The sequence below is a fragment of the Aquarana catesbeiana genome, linkage group LG11 (assembly GCF_042186555.1).
Source record: "Aquarana catesbeiana isolate 2022-GZ linkage group LG11, ASM4218655v1, whole genome shotgun sequence".
NCBI classification, from domain to species: Eukaryota; Metazoa; Chordata; class Amphibia; order Anura; family Ranidae; genus Aquarana; species Aquarana catesbeiana.
Window position 1 is genome coordinate 14,280,747 of NC_133334.1, and position 21,129 is coordinate 14,301,875.

General features: G+C 44.3%; 1 protein-coding gene across 3 annotated transcripts in view; it reads right to left on the minus strand.

The window, feature by feature from the left end:
* The window catches only part of LOC141111847 (uncharacterized), a 226,202-nt gene that overhangs the window by 102,285 nt on the left and 102,788 nt on the right, over nt 1-21,129 (minus strand). The window lies entirely within an intron of this gene.

The following is a 21,129-nucleotide window of genomic DNA, read 5'->3' on the forward strand; positions in this document are numbered from 1 at the left end:
GAATCAGTGTAGAAGGGGAGGAGTGTTTTTAATTATTGTTGAAGCTGGGGAAGTGAAGCAGCAGTCGTGAGTTGGAGAGTCAGGAAGAACGTTCCCGGGGTAACTGAGTGACGGCAGGTAGCAGAATGAGTGGCTTAGAGCACTTCTGGATACAGCTTAGGGAGGCAGCGGAGACCCACGGTGCAGAATGGCTTCCGAGCCAGATTGCCTCCATATTACAGGGGGTTGAGCAGGGCCCATCCACTGCGAGGCCTGCCTCATCACGGGCTAGGAGGTCTAGACCTCCAGAGCGTCTTAGTCCCGACATCACTCCCAGGACTCAGAGGAGACTGGGGAGCCCGAGTCGGACCACCTCTGGCAAAACAGACACCGAAAAGAACGGGCGGGGGGACGAACAGGAGAGACAGATTGCCACATAGTCACAGGGGGGAGGCTTAATGCAGGCACCCAGGCCGGCCCCCGCCGGTGCATCTCCGCAAGTCAGACAGCAGGCTGCCACCTCCGGCGATGCTCCGGTCGGGGTGGCAACCCAGCGAGGGAGAAGGGAACGGTCGGGCGCCGGCCTTGCCGGTGAAGCGGCCGGCGGCTTGCCCCGTGGCGGCGCCATCTTACCTCAGGGTGGAAGTTCAGCCAGTCAGAAAAGGGATCGTCAGTCGGGAGGCCCCGCCTCCAGGTTCAGTGAAGGGCCTGGGAGGGTTGGCCAGCGCAATGCCTGCGTGAGAGACAGGTCGCCGAGTGATGACGTCATTTCCCCCCACGATGGGAACGGAGGACGGAACCCTCAGAAGGATGTTACCCCCCTCCTATCACTCAGGCTGTGGGACGCAAGTCTGCCAGAAGAACAGCGGTGGAAGAGCAGCAACTGATGCAGAGGGACAGCAGCAGCAGCAACGAGGGCGAGTTGAGCGATGATCCACAGGAGGCAGCAGTGGAGTCGGGTCAGACGGCTGGTGGGTCCTTTCACCTAAGGCAGCCTGGTAAGCAGCAAACTTCTGTTTCTTTTACTAAGTGTGAGGTCTACGTTTGCTTCGAGGGACCTTTGGGGGCGCATTTGAAAAAAAAGAGGTAAGAGAAAAAATTTGGAATAACGAGTTTGTGGAGATTTTCTCCCTGCTCCCGTTAGAAAAGTTTAATTTAGACAGGGTAAAGCCGGATGAGAGTAAAAAAAGAGGAGGAAGAGAAGGTACAGATTAATTCCGTGCACGTTTGCTAACTGATTGCAAGCATTTGCGATTCTGGCAAGCGTGATTGGGGAAAAAGCTCCCGAGAATTGCTCAGCATTATTTTGTTACCTAGAAACGATCAGCGAGGCGCATCGAGTATATGGGGGGTTTGGCATGGCTTCGATATGACGAGCAGTTTCGTCAAAGGAAGGCTGTTCGCCCCTCGATTAGATGGGACCATAAAGATATAAGTCTCTGGATGAAGTTGATGACTTCATCCAGGGCTGCAAGCCCGTTTTTTCAAGGGGGGGGTCGGCGGCACCTCCTCCGCTGGATCGCCGGCCCCAAAAAAGAAATGGGTGTGCTGGCAGTTCAATGAAGGCAGTTGTCGGTTCGGCAATTCATGTCGCTACAAGCATGAATGCTCCGGATGCAGTGGGGTGCACCCTTTTGTGCGCCGCTTCAAGCAAGGAAAAGGTCACACAGGGGACATCGCTGGAAAAAGGGATGACGCCGGTGAGACTAGAAAGGATGCTACCTTTCCTAAATAGGTACCCAGATAGGGCGGCAGCAGTTTTATTAGAAACAGGGTTCAGGGAGGGTTTTCGAATTCCGAGTTCATTACGGGAGGTTACGCTAGTCGCAGACAATTTGAAGTCGGCACGCCTCCACCCGGAGGTGGTGTCGGCTAAGCTGTTTAAGGAAGTTGCATTGGGCCAGATGGCTGGACCATTTACTTCCCCGCCGTTACCAGGGTTAATAGTTTCCCCGTTGGGAGTTGTTCCGAAGAAGGATTTGGGCCAATATAGGATGATACATCATCTGTCCTACCCAAGAGGTGGCTCTGTGAACATTGGCATTGACCTGCAGGATTGTGCGGTTACCTATACATCCTTCGATGCAGCTGTCTCTTGGGTCAGAAAATATGGTAGGGGCGCCCTCATGGCTAAAACTGATGTGGAATCAGCATTTAGATTATTGCCGGTACACCCCCATAGTGTGCATTTGTTGGGATTCTGTTGGCAAGGGTTGTACTTTGTTGACCGTTGCTTGTCAATGGGTTGTTCCATTTCATGCGCACTGTTTGAGGTGTTTAGCTCGTTCTTTGAATGGGCAGTTAGGGAAGCAGCAGGGATAAATTCAATTTTCCATTATTTAGATGATTTCTTGTGCATAGGCCCCCCAGACTCCAGGATGTTGTGGAGTATTGTTGGGAACGTTATAAACACCTGGCGGAAAGATTCAGGATTCCGCTGGCGGTCGACAAGATGGAGGGCCCAACATCAGAATTTGTTTTTTTGGGCATCACTATTGATTCCATGGCTATGGAATGTAGGCTGCCGGAGGACAAATTGGTGGCGTTACGGAAGGAGGCAAGTACGGTGGGCAAGAAGCGTAAGCTGCGGCTGAAGGAATTGCAATCCTTATTGGGAAACTTGAATTTTGCATGCAGAATCATTCCCATGGGTCGTATATTCTGTAGGAGATTGGCGGTTGCCACGGCTAGGGTGAGAGTTCCTAATCACTTCGTCATAATTGACCAGAGAGCTGCAGGCGGATTTAAAAGTGTGGGATGTGTTTTTGGAGTGTTTTAATGGGCGATCGGTGTGGCAAGTGAGACCAGTCAGCAATGCTGACTTGGTCCTGTTTACGGATGCGGCAGGATCGGCAGGATACGAGGCGTATTTCCGAGGTAGATGGAGTGCTGGGCCATGGCCGGAGATTTGGAGAGAGACGGGTTTCCTGCGAAACCTGGTCCTCCTGGAACTGTTTCCTATTGTGTTGGCAGTAGAACTGTGGGGGGGAGGAATTACGTAACAAGAAAGTTAGGTTCAATTGCGACAATTTGGGGGTGGTTTAGGCGATTAATAACATCTCGGCTTCATCCCCACCGGTGATTAGGTTGTTAAGACACCTGGTGCTCAGTTGTTTGCGCATAAATGCATTTATTTATGCTGTGCATATCCCTGGAGTGGACAATAAGTTAGCGGATGCTTTGTCTCGTTTCCAGTGGGAAGAATTTCGCAAACTGGCACCAGAGGCGAACCGGGTAGGGGAGCCCGTCGGAACTGTGGAGAGTTGCATTGGAATCACCGCAGGATTGATCCGGCAGTCCCTCAGCGCAGGAACATGGAGGGCTTATGAAAAAGTGTGGCAAGAATGGTTGGCCTTGATGGAGGAGGTAGGAGGGTCAGAGGACTCTGCTGACGTACAGACTTGGGTTTTGTGTTTTATTTGTAGGAATTATGAAAAAGGTGTCTCTGGGTCGGGAATAGGAAAGATGGCGGCTTTAGCCTTTTTTTATTCCAATTAAAAAGAATTAAGGGATTTCACAAAATCCTTTATGGTTTGCAGGGCTTTGAGGGGTTATAGAAAAGGTTCTCACAAGAAGGACTCCAGACGCCCAGTGTCATTTGAGGTGCTGGGGACGATTCTGACAAGCCTCAAAAAGGTGTATTCAGAGTATTTTGAGCAAGTACTCTTCCGAGCAGCCTTTTTGGTGGCATTTTTTGGAGCATTTAGAATCGGGGAGTTAGTCTCGCCATCAAAAAGGGTGGTGGGAGGTCTGAGGTTGGGTGATGTGCAGTTTTCAGATCAGTCAGTTCTGATTTGCATACGGCGATCAAAAACGGACCAGGAAGGAAAAGGTCAGAGTGGAGTTGTTCAAGGGGGTAGAAACCCAGTTTTGTCCGGTAACAGCTCTGAGGCAGTTATTGGATATGCGCCGGACAGGGGAGGGAGCACTGTTTATCCATAAGGATGGATTGTGCTTATCCAGGTTTCAGTTTACAGCGGTGATGAGGAATTGTTTAGAAGGAGGGCTTTCACCGGGAGAATATGCGGGGCATTCCTTCCGCATAGGGGCAGCCACGGAGGCAGCACGCTGGGGACTTCCAGAAAATGTAATAAAGAAGATAGGCAGATGGGAGTCAAACAGATTTCAGATATATGTTCGCCCACAGTTATTGTGAAGATAGTTGGTTGTATATGTTAAGATTAGTAGGCGGTTAAAAAATGTTGGAATGTCGCTGGTATGTTTCTTTGTTATTTCTTTTCAGATCCCCCCAGATGTCTCATTTGGATATTGGGACACTCATACGTTTTTTGGGGGGCAAAACGGGCGGACATCAGACCTGAAGGTAGACAGCTACGGCTTAAGAGAGGAGGACACTGTCAGATGGTTGGGTATACCGGGCATGAGGTGGAAGCAAGTGGTTCTGGAGGTACATAGATTTTCCAGGTTGGACAGGGTCCCTGATATATTGGTCCTTCATGTGGGAGGAAATGACTTGGGTATTAGACCAATGAGGCAGGTCATTAAAGATATCCAATGGGACTCTCAGGCTCAGGGCATCCTTTCCAGACATGCTGTTCGTATGGTCCGATATAGTTGCCCGTATGTCTTGGAGGGGGGCCCGATCGTGGGAAAAACTCAATAAGACCCGCATAAAAGTTAAGAGGTGGGCAGGTTTGTTTCCAGGAATGGGGGTATAGTGATACGACATTGGGAATTAAAAACTGACACTTGGATGTACCTGAGAGGGGATTGTGTTCATCTTAACCCGGTTGGGATTGATCTTTGGTCCCTGGGGCTTGAAGATGGCATTAGAAGAGCATTTCTGGTGTGGCTGCGGGCACAAGCGTAAGGTGTCACACTTGTGCCGCGGTGGCGTTAGGTCCTTGGCAACACGAGTATATCTATCTATATCTATAGGTTAAAATGAGGATTGAAAAACGTTGGGACACATCCTAGGATGGAGTATTCCGGTTGGTCCGGTAAGTTTTTGGACCAACGGGTAATATATAGGGGTCTGGGTCAGTTAGTGAATCCGAGGCGAGTTAGCGGCTGGGGACAGATGCTAACAAAAGGGACTCAGGCTCAAAAGTGATTGGGGTCGTCAGGGACCAGCAACAAAAAAGATTACTGAGAGTTTAGAGTTAAATATTTTGAATATTTAAATGGTTATAAATATTGGAAATAAAAAGTTTACAGTTTTTTATTGGTTCTTGTTAAATAAAGGCCAATCCAAGTGTCGGTGTCATTACTTAGTAATATAAGGTGCCATGCATGTATTGGTGGGGAAGTAAGGTATCTGGCTACCCTATTCATGAAATGGCAGGCCCAGAGTCCTGATCTAAACCCAATAGAAAACCTCTGGAAAGTTTTTGAGGACAAAGTTTGGCCAAGAAACCCATTCCAGTCACCGAACTGTGGAAGAGACTGGAAGAAGAGTGGAACAAAATCACACCAGAGCAGGTTGAGAGACTAGCGATATCCTGTGGCTGCAGATATGCTGAAGTCATTCAAGCAAGGGTCCCCCCACTTCCTACTAATTGTTGTCACCTTCAGGAATTTTAGTTGTGTTCTTTCTCTGTGCTCTAGTCATTGATGTTCTCCAATTTTCATCATTGTGTCTTCTACAAAATTTATGTTTTTTTTTTTTTGAAGCACCTTGGTTATTTAAACCACTTCAATACCCGCTTATAGTCAAATGACGGTCGCAGATGGGATCTCCCATCCTGGGTGGCCGTCATGACGTCCTGGGCTTGCCGGCCGTCTAGGGGGCGTGCGCCGCGTTGCTCTGGACCCGGTGCGTGTGCCCGGCAGGCGCGATGTCCACGGGGGACCCGTGATTGCCCGTTAACCGAGCAGGACCGTGGATCTGTGTGTGTAAACACACAGATCCACGTCCTGTCATGTGAGAGGAGACCGATCTGTGTTCCCAGTACAGAGGAACACCGATCAGTCTCCTCCCCTTGTGAGTCCCCTCCCCCTACAGTTAGAATCACTCCCCTAGGAAACACATTTAACCCCTCGTGTCCCCTAGTGGTTAACCCCTTCCCTGCCTGTCACATTTATACAGTAATCAATGCAATTTTATAGCATTGATCGCTCTATAAATGTGAATGGTCCCAAAAATGTGTCAAAAGTGTCCGTCATAATAACGCAGTCACGAAATTGGGGGGGAAAATTTACGCAGATAGCCGCCATTACTAGTAAAAAGAAATAAATAAAATTTTTTTTTAAAAAAATGCCATAAATCTATCCCGTATTTTGTAGATGCTATAACATTTGCGCAAACCAATCAATATACTCTTATCACGATTTTTTTTACCAAACATATGTAGAAGAACACGTATCGGCCTAAACTGAGGAAAAAAATTATTTTTTTTTTTTAAATTGGGATATTCATTATAGCAAAAAGTATAATATTGTGTTTTTTTTTCAAAATTGTCGCTCTTCTTTTGTTTATAGCGCAAAAAATATAAACCGCAGAGGTGATCAAATACCACCAAAAGAAAGCTCTATTTGTGGGGAAAAAAAGAACGTCAATTTTGTTTGGGTACAACGTCGCACGACCGCGCAATTGTCGTTTAAAATGTGACAGCGCTGAAAACTAAAAATTGGTCTGGGAAGGAAGGGGGTGAAAATACCCTGTATTGAACAGGTTAAAAAACATGGGTCTGTTAGCATGGTATCGCCACAACCAAAATTCCATCAAATGTTGAACAATACAGATTACAGTATTTCCGAAAAAATCAAGTGTTCATAAATTGTTCTCCAATTTTGAACTCCAGTGGAAGGGACTCGGGAAGTACTGCTTATTAACCACTTCAGCCCCGGAAGGATTTACCCCCTTCCTGACCAGAGCACTTTTTCCAATTCGGCACTGCATCGCTTTAACTGCTAATTGCGCGGTCATGCAATGCTGTACCCAAACGAAATTTGCATCCTTTTCTTCCCACAAATAGAGCTTTCTTTTGATGGTATTTGATCACCTCTGCCGTTTTTATTTTTTGCGCTATAAAACGGAAAAAGACCGAAAATTTTGAAAAAAAAAAGATATTTTCTACTTTGTTATAAAAAAAATCCAATAATCTCAATTTTAGTCATACATTTAGGCCAAAATGTATTCGGCCACATGTCTTTAGTAAAAAAAAATGTCAATAAGCGTATATTTATTGGTTTGCGCAAAAGTTATAGCGTCTACAAACTAGGGTACATTTTCTGGAATTTACACAGCTTTTAGTTTATGACTGCCTATGTCATTTCTTGAGGTGCTAAAATGGCAGGGCAGTACAAAACCCCCACAAATGACCCCATTTTGGAAAGTAGACACCCCAAGCTATTTGCTGAGAGGCATGGTGAGTATTTTGCAGCTCTCATTTGTTTTTGAAAATGAAGACACACAAGAAAAATGTATTTTTTCTTTTTTCAATTTTCAAAAGTTTGTGACAAAAAGTGAGGTCTGCAAAATACTCACCATACCTCTCAGCAAATAGTTTGGGGTGTCTATTTTCCAAAATGGGGTCATTTGGGGGGGTTTTGTGCCATCTGGGCATTCCATGGCCTCCGAAACTGTGATAGGCAATGAAGAGTGAAATCAAAAATTTACGCCCTTAGAAAGCCTGAAGGCGGTGATTGGTTTTCGGTGTCCTGTACACGGCTAGGCTCCCAAAAACACATGTGGTATCCCCGTACTCAGGAGAAGCAACAGAATGTATTTTGGGGTGTAATTTCACATATTCCCATGGCATGTTTGAGCAATATATCATTTAGTGACAACTTTGTGCAAAAAAAAAAAAAAAAGTGTCTTTCCCGCAACTTGTGTTACAATATAAAATATTCCGGGGGTGTGGCTTGGCGCGCAATGTGGATGGCCACACCGTGACTGAGCTCCGGGAGACTGTGAGCCTGGGTCCTGAAATTTACCGCCTGTACACCGAATATGTCCACACAACTGAAAAGGGTGACACACGGACACACTCTGCGTTCCTTTACCACTCCTAAAAAGAGGATCTCAGCCGGGAATCTTAGCAAATACAGATACAGCGGAGGAGGACGATCTGCCAAGATGGCGCCGACACACAGGCACAGCATAAAGGAAGACATAGAGGATGACGAGGTGTCCCTGCCAGCATCTGAAGACTCAGTAGCAGGTAATCTTGACAAAGACAAACCTCTGACCTATGCTACCATGTCCGACATAGCTGCAGACATTAAAAGGTCCTTCACATCAGCTATTACTGACATAAAAACAGAGTTACTGAAGCTCTCTGAACAAATGGCTGTTTCTGAGCGTGCTGGGAGGAGAAGAGACAAAGCGCTGAACAGACTAGACGACATCACTACTGCACATAATCAACATCTAATTGACATGAATAGACATTTAGAAGACTTGGACAACCGCAGAAGAAGACATAATATAAGAGTACGTGGGATACCAGAATCTGTTGCCCCAGACCAAATTAAACCTGCTCTGATCTCTGTATTTAATAGCCTCTTAGATAGGCCTGAACACTCACTCATAGAGTTTGACAGAGCTCACAGAGCTCTCAGGCCTAGAGCACCTGATGACAACCCTCCCAGGGACATTATTTGCTGCCTACCCAATTTTGGTGTGAAGGAAGAGGTGCTGCAAAAAGCAAGAGCAAATGATCAGATCCTGTTTAATGAGAATACAGTCCAACTGTTTCAAGATCTGTCACCTATTACCTTGAAGAATAGAAGGGCTTTAAAACCCCTCCTGGAGGTTTTAAAAGAAAGAAACATAAATTACAGGTGGAAATTCCCTTTTGCACTTCAAGCCGCCTACATGGGTAAACAATATTTGCTCAGAACCCCTAATGAACTGAACAGATTCTGTGAAAATATACACATTCCACTAGTGGAACTACCTGATTGGTATTCAGAGTTTTTGTTACCACCTGAAGTTCTCAAACCAACATCCACTTGTGAAGCTAGTGTATTCCATTCACCCTCACAACAGGGGAAAAACCGCAGAAATATTAACGGAGACAACTACGATTCCCCCTCGTCTTCTAAAAGTGCCAAAAAAGTCAAAGACTTAAATGATTAAATAATCCAGGTCTTACATAAAGTGCAGATTCTAAGGAACGCCTTTGTATGTCACATATAAAAGGATACTAAATTTGATGATAACTTTCTCTGTCTCTGAATTTTTCACAAGGACTATTTGTCTCCTCTTTTTTGCTCTTTGCTTTTTTATTTCTCAAATTTTTCTTTTTGCTCCCGGTCATCAAGCCTTTTAATTTGGATAAGACATGGAGGAGATCAATAAGAAAGCTACAAAATCTATACTAGAAATACCCACTAGAGGGCAGCCTGCTACAACGTTTAACATAATGCACATTCTCATTCTGTTAGGCCTGGACCAGGTATTAAATGTGCTCAAGGCATACTATTTTTACCTCCTCTGAAATCTGCTTCCCAAGTCAGGCTATTACGGCCAAGCTAAGGAGGTATTTACTTCAGACCGGGATGTACCCACGCAATAATTATTCCTATCTTGCAGAAACCCAAATCAAGAAATTAAAATCTCCTACTGAATACTAGAAGATAATTTGCTCCCTCTAACTACAGACAGGGCTTTATTAACAACATGGTATGCCTTACATGTTTTTCTTTTTCTGTTTTTTTTTTTTTTTTTTTTTTTTTAATGGTTCTATAACCCATCCTTTGGTTTCCCTCCTTTTATGATATTGCAAGATACACAGGAGTAAGCATATAATACCATTGATATTGGTCCACATTTTTCAACTCAGTTGTATCTTACTGCTCAGTTCAGATTGATGTCTCATACAGTTCTCACTCAGTGACCGAGATCACAGGTCTGAAGTCTGAATGGACAGCTCGCATACGGATTCACAGGCGAAATAGTGAGTACCTGAACTTACAACTCTGTCTACTGAATGACTATACATATCCTCACTTACCTCGGCTACACCCATTTTTGTCATTTTGGATAAGAATCGAACACCAGGAGACCTCTACTACTTGGACTCACCCCTTTTTTTTTTTTATGATACTAGAATGTAGGGGTCCTGGACCGATTCCTGCACAGAGGGTCTCTGCAATTTTAAGCTCTGCATTTATGCAAAACTCCATGAGTCCTAGGCCTCAGAGACCGCTTTACTATAGAGTAAGATTGTTTAAGCCTATTTGATCATTATATCACAGAACATGACCAAAAGTTTTCCCGGTCTTACCCTGAGAATTGGTTGCACAGGGTTATCTGGTTTAGAAGGCATTCATTTTTCATGCCTTTTATTTTTGATTCCTGTTTTTTGTTATATTGTTTTTCTTATTATTAATTAGTACAAACTCACTTAACACTGTTTTAACATCTGACCAACTGCAGATGAGTTATAGAGATTGTTACTCTTTACATCACAAGCAACAGACATATGTACATCACCCACATATGTATACATTGTTATCATTTTATATTGTTACATGGACAATAGGAAGCTATGTTTTTCATAAAACAGATGGTTAAAGATCTACTTTTCAGGTTATGTATATGTTATACCCAGGTCTCGCAGTGTCTCGCGGGACAGAAAAAGATCCCAAAACTACATACAATATATAACCAGTAGTGACACTAACGCGCCTTCCACCAACCCCTCAGAGTAAATATTAGTACCTAGTTTGTTTATGTTACTAAATAGCTCCTCACCTCTTAGGTGAGATTTGAGCACACTCAACCACCCCTACTTAAACTTCCCTACCCCATTTATTATTTTTATTCGGAGTACACAGGAAGCTTGACTTACCTCACACGAGAAACAAATACCAGATAAAAACCGCCTGCCTCAATTTTCACATCAACAGATTGACATCTTACAATATGGCTTACAAATTTCTTGGCAAAGCACCAACTTTAATCTCTCACAATGTCAATGGCTTGAACGTACCTGAAAAAAAGGCGAAAATCCTAAAAGAACTCAAAAAAATTCTCCCGTCAATTGTGTTCTTACAAGAAACACACTTTAAAAGTGAACATATTCCCAAAATTTAAAGACAATATCTTCACAGACATGTATCATGCAACTAATCCTCTAGCCAAAACTAAAGGAGTTTCAATCCTTATCAACAAACACTGCCCTTTCAAACTACAACAACTAATAGATCCTGAAGGTCGCTATCTTTTCTTTAAAATGGGACTAGGCAGGATCCCCAATCCCACTGGCCAATGTGTATTTCCCAAACACAGCACACATTCCATTCTGCCGAAAAATTGTTGACGAACTTAAATGGTCCGCAGAAGGATGCATAATCTTGGGAGGAGATTTCAACGTCCCTCTTTCTCCCCAAAAAGATACATCAACAGAACACACTACTGTAACTTACAGAACCCTTAGACGCCTTAAAATGCTCTTAAACTCTTTATCATTGGTGGATTCTTGGAGATTGACACACACGACCGAAAGAGACTACACATTCTTTTCACCACCACACAAACAATACTCTAGGATTGACCTAATTTTTGTCTCTCAGAGAGATTTAAACAACTTAGAATCAGCAGAAATAGGAATAACCTCTCTCCGACCATGCCCCTACGGCCATATCTTTAAGAATTAAATCCACACAACAAACGACTTTTAACTGGAGACTCAATGCTTCCCTACTAACTGACCAAAGAGTGAAAGATGAAATACAAGAAGCCCTGACTGACTACTTTAAGATTAATCTAGACAATGACACTAACCCTATGACCAACTGGGAAGCCCATAAAAGCGTCCTGAGAGGGCACTTGATAAGATGGGGTTCAAGAATAAAAAAAGAAAAACAAAATCTCCAAATTGATCTTACAAATAGAGAAATTAGAAATGCTACACAAACAGTCACTCTCAATCCTAGCAGAAGAGGAGCTGACCAGATGTAGGAACTCCCTTAAATCAATTCTCGACCTAAAGACTAAAAAAGCGCTCTTTTAAAAAAAAAAAATAATAAAATATAAAAATATATATATATATATATATATATATATATATATATATATATATATATAATTATGAACATGGAGACAAAAGCGGAAAATTACTGGCCAAAGCTCTCAAAGATATGACGCAGGCAAACAAAGTACACGCCATAAGGGACAAAGAAAGAAAACTTAGACACAAACCTACTGATATCGCAGACCTTTTCCACAAATTTTACTCGAGTCTATATAACCTCCCTGAACAGAATAAACCATCACATATTAACACGACGAAACAAGAAACAATTCACCGATTCTTAAAATATAGTAAACTACCCTCTCTTTCCCAAAAAGACACAAACAAATTAGAAGACCCAATCTCAGACAGTGAACTTATAGCCCCAATAAAAATCCAAAAACAGGAAAGAGCCCTGGCACCGACGGGTTCACCTCACAATATTATAAGACATACACAAATACTCTGACTAAACCCCTTCTATCTTCCTTTAATTATTTGGCCAAGCACAAACATGACCATGACTCATTTCTTATGGCCCATATTGCGGTGATCCCAAAACCTGACAAGGACCAACATGAATGCTCCAGCTACAGACCCAAAATTATCCAAAATTCTAGCCTATAGATTGAAACCCCTATTATCAAAGATCATAGGCCCAGAACAAGTAGGATTCATGCCAGGTAGGGAGGCACGTGATAACACAATCAAAGCTATCAACTTAATTCACTATGCCCACAACTCCAAGACAAAAGGACTTATTCTTTCAACCGACGCCGAAAAGGCATTCGATAGAGTGTCATGGGATTACATGATGTCTACCTGCTCTCATATTGGACTAAATGAGAATATGCTCTCAGCACTCTATCGAAATCCCCAGGCCAAAATTAAGGTCAACAACTTCCTCTCAGACCCAATCAAAATAAGAAATAGAACACGACAGGGATGTCCCCTTTCACCCCTTCTTTTTATAATATCCTTAGAGCCCTTAATTAGAACAATTAACCTGACGATATAAAAAGGATTTAGGGTCCGGAACAGAGAATATAAAATAGCTGCTTATGCAGATGATCTTCTACTATTTCTGACAAGCCCACATATCTCTATCCCAAACCTTAAAAAACAATTTGAAATCCTCGGATTTATCTCCAATTTCAAAATTAATAAATCCAAGTCAGAGGCATTAAATATAAACTTATCAACAGATCAACTTAAACTGCTGAAAGACAACCATAACTATACATGGGAACAAAGTACCTTGAAATACCTAGGGATAAAACTAACCAGTAACATAGACGTCCTTTATTCCAACTATTACAAACCCCTCCTTAACACTTTGACTAGACTATTCTTAAAATGACAATATTACCAAGACTTCTCTACCTTTTTAACACACTACCCATCAAGATCCCAGAATCTTTTTTCACCAGTCTCCTTAGAGCACAAAGACGGTTTATTTGGGCAGACAGAAAACAGAATAAAACTCTCCTCACTATCCCTACCTAAACATAAAGGGGGTATAGGCCTCCCGAATTTTAAATACCATCAAGCCTCACACATTACTAGAATTATCGACTGGCATTGCCATAGCACTAACAAGGACTGGATCCAGTTAGAACAAGCCCTATTTCCGTTCAATCTAACCTTTTACCCTTGGACACTACACTCCAAAACAGATAGAAAACTCAATCACCCGCTAATCACAAACATGCTAGACATCTGGCACAAAGTAGTTGGACCCCACAAATTAGCCTCAATTCCTGGCCCACTGACACCGGTTACAAATAATCCTGACTTTATTCCTGGACTGTACTTAAAAAAACTTGCCGTCCCGCACTGCCTCTCAATGCTTAATAAATTCTAAGATCAAAGCACTTGACACTCTACAAACAGAATGGGATGGATCACCTCCTGGCCCGTGGTTATACATACAGCTTAAAGACTTCCTGATGAACAGTAAATATAAATTGTCGTATTGCCTACCATTACTCCCCATAGAAAATATTTGCTACAAAAGATCACCAATAACTAACACCACTTCTTTGGCTTATTGCTGTCTCAACCAAACTCAAAACAAGGATGACTCACAGCACAAAGAAAAGTGGGAAAAAGATTTAAATATTAAGATTACTGCAAAACAGTGGGAGAATGCATGCATTATGACACACAAGAGCTCCCTGAGCACTAAATATCAGGAAACATCCTATAAGATCCTTACCCAATGGTACATCACGCCCCACAAGGCCAGGAGATGGTCCCCCACAACCTCGGACATATGTTGGCGATGTGGAGAAGACGTGGGCAGCTTCCTCCATATATGGTGGGAATGCCCTGTACTTCAAGTCTTCTGGGAAGCAGTTATAAAGTGGACTAAATTTATTACAGAAACCACTTTAGAATTTACTGCTGCCGCATGTCTGATAAACGTGAACAATCTTACCATAAGCAAATATAAGAAGTCTCTGTCTAGACATCTACTTTTAGCGGCTAAAACACTCATACCCCTTCACTGGAAAACCACCCACGTTCCTAACATAAAAGATTGGTTAGAAAGAGTAAACTACATCTACAAAATGGAAGAAATTTCTGCCATGAAGAGAGAAAATAGCACACACTTTAACCAAACTTGGCAACCATGGCTGGTATTTATTCACTCCTCTGTTTATGAGTCTCTCATTAATTAATACCAACACCACAAAGTCGATAAGAAATGAAACTACTTGATACCCTTTACTGGCTGTAACTCAAGTCTCTCTCTTTTATCTGGTAATGATTATTATTACTACCCTAGACCCCTCCCTTACCTCTCCCCTCCTTTACCCATCCCAGATCCTCACCCCCCTACCAGATCCTTTACCCCTCCTTTCATTCCAGTTACTAACTGAAAATATTTATAACAATCCTTATAAACACCAAATGTTACTCAAATGTAATCCTTATTATTGTATGGATTAATTTGATCAATATATATTGATTGCAATTTTGTATCACAATATGTTTCAATAAATCCTTGATTGTGAAAAAATAAAAAAATTAAAAATTAAAAAAAAATAATTCCATGGACTCGACATGCCTCTCAGCAAATAGCTTGGGGTGTCCACTTTCCAAAATGGGGTCATTTGGGGGGGGGGGGGGGGGTTGAACTGTCTTGGCATTTTATGCACAACATCTAGAAGCTTATGTCACACATCACCCACTCTTCTAACCACTTGAAGACAAAGCCCTTTCTGACACTTTTTGTTTACATGAAAAAATTATTTTTTTTGCAATAAAATTAAATTACTTTGAACCCCCAAACATTATATATTTTTTTTAAAGCAAATGCCCTACAGATTAAAATGGTGGGTGTTTCATTTTTTTTTTTTTTTTTTTTTTTACACAGTATTTGCGCAGCGATTTTTCAAACGCATTTTTTGGGGAAAAAACACACTTTAAATTTTAATGCACTAAAACACACTATATTGCCCAAATGTTTGACGAAATTTAAAAAAAAAAAAGATCTTAGGCCGAGTACATGGATACCAAACATGACATGCTTTAAAATTGCGCACAAACCTACAGTGGCGACAAACTAAATACATTTTTAAAAGCCTTTACAGGTTACCACTTTAGATTTACAGAGGAGGTCTATACTAAGATTACTGCCCTCGATCTTACCTTCGCGGTGATACCTCACATGCATGGTGCAATTGCTGTTTACATTTGACGCCAGACCAACGCTTGCGTTCACCTTTGCGCGAGAGAGGGGGGGACATGGGTGCTTTTTTTTTTTTTTTTTTTTCTTCATTAGTTTTTTTGATTTTTTATCTTATTTTTAAACTGTTCCTTTTATTTTCATTTTTTTTAATCATTTTTATTGTTATCTCAGGGAATGTAAATATCCCCTATGATAGCAATAGGTAGTGACAGGTACTCTTTTTTTAAAAAAAATTGGGGTCTATTAGACCCTAGATCTCAACTCTGCCCTCAAAGCATCTGACCACACCAAGATTGGTGTGATAAAATGCTTTCCCAATTTCCCAATGGCGCTGTTTACATCCGGCGAAATCTAAGTCATGAAATGCTTGTAGCTTCCGGTTTCTTAGGCCATAGAGATGTTTGGAGCCATTCTGGTCTCTGATCAGCTCTATGGTCAGCTGGCTGAATCACCGGCTGCATTCTCAGGTTCCCTGTTGGGACAGGAGAGCCAGAGAAAACATGGAAGACGGTGGGGGGGGGCATTCCCTCCCACTGCTTGTAAAAGCAGTCTAGAGGCTAATTAGCCGCTAAAATTGCTTTTACATGAAAGCCGACCGCTGGCTGAAAAGAATGATACCGAGATGATACCTAAACCTGCAGGCATCATTCTGGTATAACCACTCAAAGTCCAGCAACATACCAGTACGTTACTGGTCTTTGTTAGGCATATATTGTAAACTTTTTTTTTCATGCAGCCTGTAGGGATAGAGATAAGAGATTAGAGATTAGAGATAGAAGCATGGGGGCATCCTCCCGCAAAAGTTAGGAGCAAATCGCTTCTCCACCCACTGCTGCCCCCACGCTTCGGCATATACGCTGAAGTATGTAACTGTGGTGGTGAAATCACCTCCGACAGTGCTGGAGTCACGGCTTTATGTATCCTGGGAGCAAACGCTGTTGCTGTCAAGATAAATAAATCCGCTCTGCAGCTGAATGGCGTACCTGAAAACAAAAAAAGTGGTTAACAATAAAAAAAACAAAGTATAAAAAAATTGCATACCTATAAAGCAAACATGATAAAAACATAACAATAAAACATTGCAGTATAAAATACAATAAAAAAAGAGCAGAACAATAGAGAGAGAGAGAATAAAACAACAACTATTTTATATTTTTTTTGTATTTTTATTTTTTTACACTTTTTATCTTGGGAGACCCTGTGAAAGTGTGTCCAGTGCTGTACCCTACGCTATTACTCAACTAGTGTATGGTAGCGTTCAAAACATTCACCAATGCAAAGACCAGTATTGCCAGGACAGGAGGGACAATAATACCGGGTGTCACACCTATATCTGCGCTTTCTGCAGACACAACATTTTCTTTGGGGGGGCTCGTTGGGTAGGGGTACTCGGGAGGACATAAGGAAAATGCCTCTCATGCAGCCGGCTTACTGCATTTGGTTGGGGAAGGTGAGGTGGAGCACCGTCTGGAAACAGAAGGGCTCTGACGATCTCTTCCTGGAATTTAAGGAAGGATCCAGTCCGTCCTGAAGCTCTGTATAGCACGTGAGCATTCAGCAAAGCCAATTGAAATAAATAGACACTTTTTTGTACCAGCGTCTGGCCTTACGGGCAACTAGGTACGGCGCCAACAACTGGTCGTTGAGGTCCACCCCTCCCATATTGAGATTATATTCGTTGACACAGAGGGGTTTCTCCACAACACCAGTCGCTGTAGTAATTTGGGTCGTCGTGTCTGCATGAAGGGAGGTGAGAACGAAAACATTCTTATTGTCCCTCCACTTCATAGCGAGCAAGTTATTACACTTCAAGCAGGCTCTCTCCCCCAGCCTAAGACGGGAATCTACAAGCCACTGGGGAAAGCCCCGGCGATTAGATCGCACGGTGCCACATGCTCCAATCTGTTGATCAAAAAGGTGACTAAAAAGTGGCACGCTTGTATAATAATTGTCCACGTACAAGTGGTACCCCTTTCCGAATAAGGGTGACACCAAGTCCCACACTATCTTGCCAGCACTTCCTATGTAGTCAGGGCAGTTTGTCGGCTTTACGTGACTATCTTTGCCCTCGTAAACCATAAAACTACATGTATAGCCTGTAGCCCTGTCACAGAGATTATACATCTTGACCCCTTACCTGGCACGCTTGCTGGGAAGGTACTGTTTGAATGACAAGCGGCCAGAAAATTTAATCAGGGACTCCTCAACGCAGACAACTTGATGGGGAGTAAACAAGTCTGCAAAACGTTGGTTGAAGTGGTTTACGAGGGGCCGAATTTTTGTAGAGCCGATCGTATTCAGGGTCTCCATGAGGACGACAGAGTTCATTGTCGTTGAAGTGCATGAACCGCAAAATCTGCTCGTATCGTGCCCTGGCCATGGAGGCAGAGAACACGGGCGCATGGTAAATTGGGTCAGTGGACCAATATGACCGCAACTCACTCTTTATTTATGCCCATGTTGAGGGAAAGGCCCAGAAAGAGCTTAAATTTGGAAACCGTAACTGGTTTCCAATCTCTGGCAAGGGAGGACTGGGGAATAGTGGCGATGTGTTGACCAGCGTACAAATTGCTTTGGTTCACAATAGATCTAAAGAGATCTTCGGTGAAAAACAGTGAATAAAAATCCAGTGGCGTAAAATCAACTGTTTCCAGTTGTGTGTGTGTGTATATATATATATATATATATAAATATATATATATAAATAACACACACACACACACACACACACACACACACATACATGCCCCCCCCCCACAGCTGCCCTAGTGTCAATGCAGCGTGATCTGTGCCACATGCAGCGTGACCTGTGCCCCATACAGCCTCACCTATGCAGAGGAAGAGGCAAGCCACCCGGATCAGCAGAGAGAGGGATTGCCCACTGTAATAGCTTTCATTTCCTGTCTTCCCAAGGCTCATCATCACATAGCCCCACCTCTTGGCCCGACGCCTTTGATGACGTCACATGTCCTGCATTGGATCTGCGTTCTGTCTATCAAAGGCACTGGGCCAAAAAGGTGGAGCTATGTGACGTGAGCCCCAGGAACACTGGAAGTTCTAATGAAAGCTCTTACATCGGGCAATTCAGCTCTCTGCTGATACGGACAGCTTGCCTCTTCCTTTCCGCTCTCTTCCCCTGGCTGGGAGACTGCGGGCGGTGCTCTTATCCTCAATGGGCCCCACTCGGCTGCGGGCCCCATAGCGCCCGCATGTATATAAAATTTATATATATCTACACACACACATCCAAATTTTGTGCAGCTACATCTCACTGCAGGCCAATAGTATGTCTGGAAGGCCAAAAGGGAGAGAGGCAGACAGTCACAAGCCAATAAAAGAGGGCAAGCAGGCTCTGTGTATAGAGGCAACAGTGCTGGTCGTGGACAGGGTGCATCCTCATCAGCACGTGGCCGTGGGACACGCTTGGCCTTTTTTTCGGCAGCTGGCCGTGTTGAGCCGCAACATGCGGAAGACTTGGTCGAGTGGATGACCAAGCCATCCTCATCCTCCGTCTGGCAAAGCAGCTGCCAACGCGGCCTCTTCCCTCTGCTCAATGGTATCAGTCACTCCTTCCCTAGCCCCACCATGTCCTCCTGAGGAGTCCCTCGAACTGTTTGACCACAGTGTTGGGTATATGCTCCAGGAGGATGCCCAGCGTTTTGAAGGCTCCAATGATGGTACTCAGCTAGAGGAAGGCAGTAACAAGAGCCCAGACAGAGGGGGTGCCCAAGAAGGACAGCAATCTGGCAGTCATGTTCCCCCTGCTGCAGCATACTGCCAGGTTTGCTCTAGTGATGAGGGAGGGGATGATGAGGTCACTGACTCCACGTGGGTGCCTGATAGGAGAGAGGAGGAGGAGGAGGCACATCACCAACGATGGCAGGATGCCCTCCAGGGGCCAGCCTAAGGGCAGCACACTGACTGCTTCACACCGCAGAGCTCCACATGTGCAGGGCACTGCTGTCGCTGCGCATTATTCCAAAAGTTCTTTGGTGTGGGCCTTTTTTGAGACGAGTGCATCAGATTGCACCGCTGCTATTTGCAACATATGTCTCAAGCGTATCTCGCGTGGCTAAAACATCTCCCGCTTGGGCACCACATGCTTGACCAGACATATGTTGACCTGCCATGCAGTTCGTTGGCAAGCGTACCTAAATGACCCACATCAAACAAAGAGGACCTCTCCTTGTTCCTCATCAGCTGGGATCTCCAACCCCACTCTACCTTCAGTCCCCTCTGAAACCTGCACTGAGAGGAATGAAGGTGTAGAATTACTTGTGCCACAGCCAAGAACTTGCGGGCAATCTGCTATCGGTACACCAACGTCAGATTGAACCAGGCTAATTTCCCTGCCCCAGCTGCTGCACCGCAGAAAGAAGTTCGCTCCCAGCCATCCACATGCCCAGCGGTTGCTAGCACTTCAATTGCTTCCTTTTCAGTTGGTAGACTGTGCTCCCTTCCATAAGTTTGTGGAATGTGCGGTTCCTCAGTGGCAGGTTCCCAAACACCACTTTCTCACGGAAGGCGATTCTGGCTCTCTACCAGCATGTGGAAGGCAATGTCTTGGCCTCGCTGGACAGTGCGGTCAGCGGTAAGTTGCATATTACCGCTGACTCATGGTCCAGCAGGCATGGACAGGGACATTACCCAAGTTTCACGGCGTATTGGGTGACTGCTGGCAGCTGGGAAGGATGCAGGACAAGGTGCAGTAGTGTTGGAGGTTGTTCCACCACCACGCCTCCAAAATGTCAGTACTGGCGATTCTGACACACCTCTCTCCTCCATCCCCTCCTCTTCTTCCTCCATGGCCTCTTCCTGTGCTTTGTCCTCGGAACCAGCGGTGCTCCATAGGCGTTCAAGGGGCTACGCAAGTACGCAGGTCAAAAGATGCCATGCAGTGCTTGAGCTGGTGTGCTTGGGGGACAGGAGCCACACTGGGGCAGAGATTCTGTCAGCTATGCAGGGGCAGGTTCAGAGGTGGTTGATGCCACGCCAAGTTAAGGCAGGAATGGTGGTTTGCGACAATGGCACCAACCTCCTCTCCGCCCTCCGACAGACAACTGACCCATGTGCCCTGTTTGGCTCATGTCCTTAACTTGGTGGTGTAGCGGTTCTTGGGCAGGTACCCGGGATTACAGGATGTCCTGAGGCAGGCCAGGAAAGTCTGTGTGCATTTCCGCCGGTCATATAATGCCAGTGCTCGGCTGGCAGACCTCTAAAAAGGAATTTAACCTGCCCAAGAACCGCCTAATCTGTGACATGCCCACCAGGTGGAACTCAACGTTGGCCATGCTGCAGTGGCTGTACATGCTGCAGAGGGCCATTAGTAAGTACCTGTGCGACCATGGCACCAGGACAGGGGAGCTTGTTTTTTTTCCCCACGCCAGTGGGCTATGATCAGGGATGCATGCACTGTCCTGTCACCATTTGAGGAGGCCACGAGGATGGTGAGCAGTGATAGTGCATGCATCAGTGACACTGTCCCCCTTGTTCACCTGTTGGAGCACACGCTGCATGGAATAATGG